Here is a 6,507-nt window from a genome sequence, read left to right as displayed (position 1 = left end):
TCTGCCACACTTCCTTCCCCCCCCCACGCCTCCATGGGTCTCCTTTGTTTATTACTGTTACATACAGTAATGACATTATATGTAAAACTTTTGCTTCTATTTGCTAGCGCTCCAACACATTGTGCGTGATAGGCTAAGGGGCGGGACATCTCTAAGCGGTTGACCAATCACAACAGAGCCAGCCAGCTAACCAATCAGAGCAGACTGGGCTCTGGTTTTAGACAGAGGGTGAAAAGAGCTGCTGCAGCACAGGCAGTATGAGAACATGTCACAGGAGAGGCACTACATAAATAAAATAACCTGAATATGAGCAGAATGGCCCCTTTAAAGTTCAATCAGTGATGTAAGTTGCCTGTCTTGTGACCAGAAGGCTGTTTTTAAACAAATTAGTAGAGGGAGAATGCAGAAGCTGTAAGAGCGTGAAGAGTCTGATTTGACACATGAATTCCTGATTGTCTACCTCATTGTTCTCTCTCCACCTCCAAGCTGACACTTTGCTTTCATCCCTCCTTTCCTCTGACACTCCACTGCCACTCTATCTCTGGTAGAGGTTTTATAATCCAATTGGCCTGGAAAAAATCAATCCATTAAAAGTGTGGCTTCCAAGAGGAGGTGAAAATCAAATAATTAAAGATGCAGCGGTGAAAATAACTGCTGAAATGAGCCTGTCCAATCACTTAACAAGGTGTAGTTTTATATTCCTGAGAGGTGGTCTCGTGTCAGGGTATCGATAACCTTTTAAAAGAGCAATTTACTTTTCACAATTATTTAGACCCACTCTATTAACTAGATTACCAACTCCAAGGGATCTAGCCTCTGTGCCCCTCTTAGGCTACACTGTGCTACACGGCATGCCAATGGTTTCACCTTAAAGGGGACATATTGGAAAAAATGGCTCACCGTTTGCAATAAATCACCCAAACTTTAAATTGTGAAAGGAAAACTTATTTGAATATAACAATTTTAACTCCTGTTAATTCAATGTGTGTGTGGTGAAATGAAACAAGACATATAAAATATATCTCATATTATTTTGTTTAGTTATATTGAGTGAAATAAATGTACGTCATGGAAAATGCCACCAACTGCACTGACAGCAGCTCAAAGCCCATTCAGTGTGGGCTTGTATTTATTGACCTTTCCAGTGATAGGCAGTGCATTGTGGGAAAGGGGTACACAGCTGTCTGGAGGAGGTCAGCGTGTGAAATTGAAGTTCTCCTTAGTTGGTTGTATTATAAAGTAGCCATAGTCTATTTTGTACATTTGAGAAATGCAGAAGGAATACATGTAGTCACAGGGGAACTCTGACACACACACACACACACACACACACACACACACACACACACACACACACACACACACACACACACACACACACACACACACACACACACACACACACACACACACACACACACACACACACACACACACACACACACACACACACACACACACACACACACACACACACACACACGGTATACTGTTCTTTTTGCTGTAACATTACCCTTTTATCCTATCTGGCATCTTGACTAAAGATATTACTGGGTAAAAATTATCTTTTGTTTTATGTCCACTTGAACATGTCTAAGCCAAGCAATAATGGTTCGCTTGGTAGTTTTATTTATAAAAAAAGGATAATATAACATAGTTCTTTGATACATTTAATTAAGGTTCTTGCTGTGAAGTTAAACGTTTACTGTGTGTCAAAACAAGAACCCCACAGGCTCTGAAGCCCAGTCGGCCTCTTTGTATTACATCCAACAGAAGCCAAGTGAACTGAGCACAGGCTAATGTGGACAAACCACAGCATGAGTCCAAGCCTGACGTTTTAGGGCAGGCAGGAGGGATTATTGTGCACTGGATAAGATAAAACATGTTTGTGTTTTATTGAAAGCTTGCCTTGAACTTGGGCACACTTTCACTTCATTATATTACATTTTATTAGCCTACGCTTTTATCCAAAGACCTAAATGGTAAAAAGGACTGCATTAGCGCTTTATCTACAGTAGTCTTTACGACTCTTCAAAGCACTTTTACATAGAATTCACCCATTCACACGCACATTCACACCGAGGGAGGGGCTGCCATGCAAGGTGTCCCCTGCTCAAGGAAGCTAATATTGACACATACCTCCATGAGCAATCAACACTCAACCATCAGGATTCCAACTTAGAATAGAAAGAATCTTGTACACTTTTTTAGTAGGTCAAGGTGCAATAAAAACAGCTAGGTTTCACTCACTGTCTTTCTGCTGTCCTGATATCAATGGGGAGCTTGTTCCACCGTTTTGGAGCCATGCAAACAGACGTGTTTTTGTTGAGTAGTACCTGGGTCCCACTCACACATTGAGGGAGTAGCGAGCTGATTGGCCATTTTAAAAAGGGACTGATCCATTCAAAGCACGGTAGGCCAGTACCAGTGTCTAGAGCAGGGGTGGGCAATTATTTTTTCCATGGGGCCACATGAGAAACAAAAAATATTGTGGAGGGCCGGGCCAAAAGGCTGAACTCAATTCTGCATAATATTAATTGTATTTCTTTATAAAAAGCAGTAAATAGCATTGTTTTGACAAGCTGGTAAGAGTATATGTTATAGTTGAGCAATGAAAAAGTGAGGTTGCCTTACAAAAAATGTAATTTATTCAATCAAATTTCCCAAAACAATGGTAAACAAAATGTGAACGTTTTTCACCATTTCTGACTCATATTAGTGAACATTTTCAGTCGCATTCACTACAAAACACATTTTGAGTTTCATATACTGTTGGAAAGTGGTGTAAAGGTTCTTAGCATTCTTAAGACATCACAACATTGTCTTTGTGCTCCAAACATTCAGCAAGATACATCATATTGAACTGTCACTGAACATCACTGAACTGTGATTTTGAGAAAAGGCTTCCAAAGAAAGTGTCCCAGTTCACTGCTAGTTGGTTCCTTTACATGCCTACATTTGTAGTCTAACCACCTCATTTGGTGTTTTTAAGTTATTTTTTCTTGTTCAGTGAGAGAAATCTAGTCTCTGCTGGGCTTTAACGAGTGCATCGAAGTCAGGTTGAATGTCTGAGGTGGAGATGCGAAGCACAGCTGACAGATGATCATCAGTGAGAGAGGATCTATACCTGGATTTCATAAACTTCATCTTTGAAAATGTTTGTTCACATATGTAGGTAGAGCCAAAGAGAACCAACATCTTCTGAGCATGTCTCCTCATGTTTGGAAAGTTCTCCTCCTCGAGAGAAGAGTAGAAATCCAGCAGAGATCCTGACTTAAAGCGCTCTGCCAGTACTGCATCAGACTGCAGGTCAATGAGTTCCAGCTGAACATCACTGGGTGCATTATCCATACTGCAGGTAAAGGGAGAGGAAATCATGAGCATTTCATCCTCGATTGTTCGGAGATCTTCAAATCGCCTTGAAAACTCACCATGCAATGCTCCTAACATGGATGAGTACCTGCGGAGGTGATCAGCTGATGGTGTGACTTCTTTCAGGGTTTGCATGTGAGTGAGAGTGTTGCTCTCCAGTTGGCTTGAAAGAAACTGCATCTTTCTCATGAAAGCCTTCACCAGGCTGTGCATTTCATGAACAAAAAGGCCCTTGCCTTGCAGTTTGGTGTTCAGTTCATTCATCAGTGCAGTCACATCAACAGCAAATGCAAAATCTGCCATCCAGTCCTCGTCTGAGAGCTCTGGGATGTCTTTGCCTTTCTTCTCACAAAACTCTTGAATCTCTGCTTTCAGGTCCCAAACTCTTTTTAGCACTTTGCCCAGGCTGAGCCATCTGACAGCTGTGTGGTAGCCAATGTCACTATGCTCAGTCTCATGCTCCTCCAAAAGTGCAACAAACTGTCTGTGATTCAATGCCCGTGCCCTGATGAAGTTTACTATTTTAGTAACAACGTCAATAAAACGGTGAATTTTTAGCACTGACTTGCACAACACATGTTGGTGTATAATACAATGCAAAAATACCAATTTCTGATCTGCGTCGATTTCAGTCACTTTATCTTGCATACGTTTCAAAAGTCCAACATTTTTACCTGTAAGATTTGGACAACCGTCTGTTGTGACACCTGCCAGTCTGTCCCATTTCAGTCCCAGCGTGTCCATGCACGCATTTACCTCCGTGAACAGATCGCTCCCTGTCGTCGTCCCTTTCTTCGGCCGCATTGCTGCCAGCTCCTCCGTAATCTTGAAGTCCGGCGTTATCCCACGGACAAATACGAGTAACTGCGCTGTGTCGCGGACATCACAGCTCTCGTCCAAAGCCAAGGAGATAAAGTCAAAACTTGCCACTTCATGTTGCAGCTGAAGCTCCAGATTCCCCGCAATGTCCTCGATCCTTTTCGTCACGGTTCACCTGGACAGCGGGACTTGCTCAAAGGCTTCTTTTTTTTCAGGGCATATTAGTGCTGCAGAGTCCACTAAGCACTCTTTGACAAACTCCCCCTCTGAGAATGGCTTACTGTGTTTAGCTATTTTGTGGGATATCACGAAGCTGGTCTTGGTTGCTGCATCCTTGGATGTGTGAAGCTTGGTAAAAAAGCCTTGCTGCTTTTGCAGCTTAGCTAGCAAAGCGTTCGATGTGCGCGCCCTTTCAGCATCAGTCAAGTTTTTGTATTTCTCCGCGTGTTTCGTCTCGTAATGCCGACTCAAATTGTAGTCCTTGAACACGGCGATCTGCTCCCCGCAAACTAAACACACGGCTTTACCTCCGACTTCAGTAAATAAATACTTAGCAGTCCAATTTTTGTTGAAAACCCTACATTCGGCATCTACCTTTCTTTTTTTAGCATCAGCTGACATTTTTGAGCGCTAAAGTCGTCTTAATTATCCAATAACGCGCACGTCTTGATTTGACGTATTGCGTCATTATGTACGTGAATAAAAAACAACTTCAAAATAAAAGCATTGCAGCTTTAGTCCATGCATGAGGTAAAATTTGAAAATATGTTTATTTTGTAATTTCCAATTAACCTTACACGGGCCGGTCAGAGTCAACCAAAGGGCCGTATGTGGCCCGGGGGCCGTACAGTGCCCAGGTCTGGTCTAGAGGCACATTTGGGCTGCCACTGGCAGTCAGTGAAGGGAGGGGTGGAGTGGTGTATTGTGGGAGAACTTGGGGAGGTTGAAAACTGGCTTCAATCTGAATTAGCTGCAGAGGTTGGATGGCAATGGAAGGTAGAGCAGCCAGGAGGGAGTGGCAATAGTCAAGGTGTGAGATCACAAGAGCCTGGACCAGGACCTGGGTCACCTTCTGGGTCAGTACAGGAACGTGGTTGGTTGTCAAGCGTCACACAACTACTTGACGTCCGAGATAGGGAAACAACAGAGGTGCACGTGTTGATAGTCAGGATGTTGATGGGAAAGTCCTATAGGAAGAGCAGTTGGGTCTATTCAAGGTTGATTTTCAAGTCGTAAGCAGACATCCACCAGTAGAAGCAATGGAGGGTTTCCAGTGACAGGCTCCAAAGGTTGTCTTGACATATTCCCTGAACAAATGCTTTGCCTCAGTAAACAGGTACTGTTGGTGGCCTACCAGCAAAAAAGTGTATAGTATATTCATAAATATACAGCCTTTTCTCTTTTGTGTTGTGAGGTTGGTAAAAATGTGTTCCCCATTTGCATGTTTTCTAAGGTATGCCATTTGCACTATGGCCAAATAATTGTGCCCATTTCTGCTGACGGTCATGAAAAACATTTCTGTACAAGCCGTGAAAGCTTTGGCAGAGAGAGCTTGAATGTCTGAGGAGTTTCAGTGTGGACAGGCATTTTGAAAGACGCCCCACATGTGTTTTTGTCCAATTCTTCGCTTCATTTTATGATGTAGGCTTAATTGGAACAGACTGTCCTCAGAGCAGAATTGAAGAGGAAACCAGAAAGCAAACTAAAAGAAGGGGAGAGAAGATGAAAATACAAAAAGTTGTTTACATACTGTATAAAAATACATAGCCACCGCCGTGTCTGTGTCAGACCCTGGTTCTTTCCTGCTGCATGTCAACAGAAGGCTGAATAGCATTTTTCTCATCTCACAGCAGATAAACAACTTGTACTTACAAAAAAAGAGCCTGGATTTTTTCAAAAGGCAAAGATGCAGGTCACAAATTCAGAAGTAGAAACCACCTTTTACATCAGCTTCACTATTTTTATATAAAAAACCAAAGGCCTTTCCCCCCCCACATACAGCCCTCTGATCCCAGAGCTGCCACACTCAATTATCAGCTTATCTCTGTGTGTCTGTAACCTCGATGTCAGCCAGCCAGGTTATCCACGGTGGATTGGGAGATGTGTCACCTTTGTGCCCTCTGCCACTGTCTGCTGATGCACTGTAAAAAATGGCTGTGAAATCCACAGTTATTTACAGTGTTTGTGCAAAGTAAAACAATTAATGTATGCTATTTTAGAGTATAATACTGTGTTTCCAACCAAAGATTACAGTACCTCTGGAATTACTTTAAAAATATCAGTAGTAATTTCCCAACTGTAAAAAAATCACAGTAA

The sequence above is a fragment of the Notothenia rossii genome (genome assembly GCF_949606895.1).
Source record: "Notothenia rossii genome assembly, chromosome: 9".
NCBI classification, from domain to species: Eukaryota; Metazoa; Chordata; class Actinopteri; order Perciformes; family Nototheniidae; genus Notothenia; species Notothenia rossii.
Note: the sequence above shows the minus strand (reverse complement) of the source record.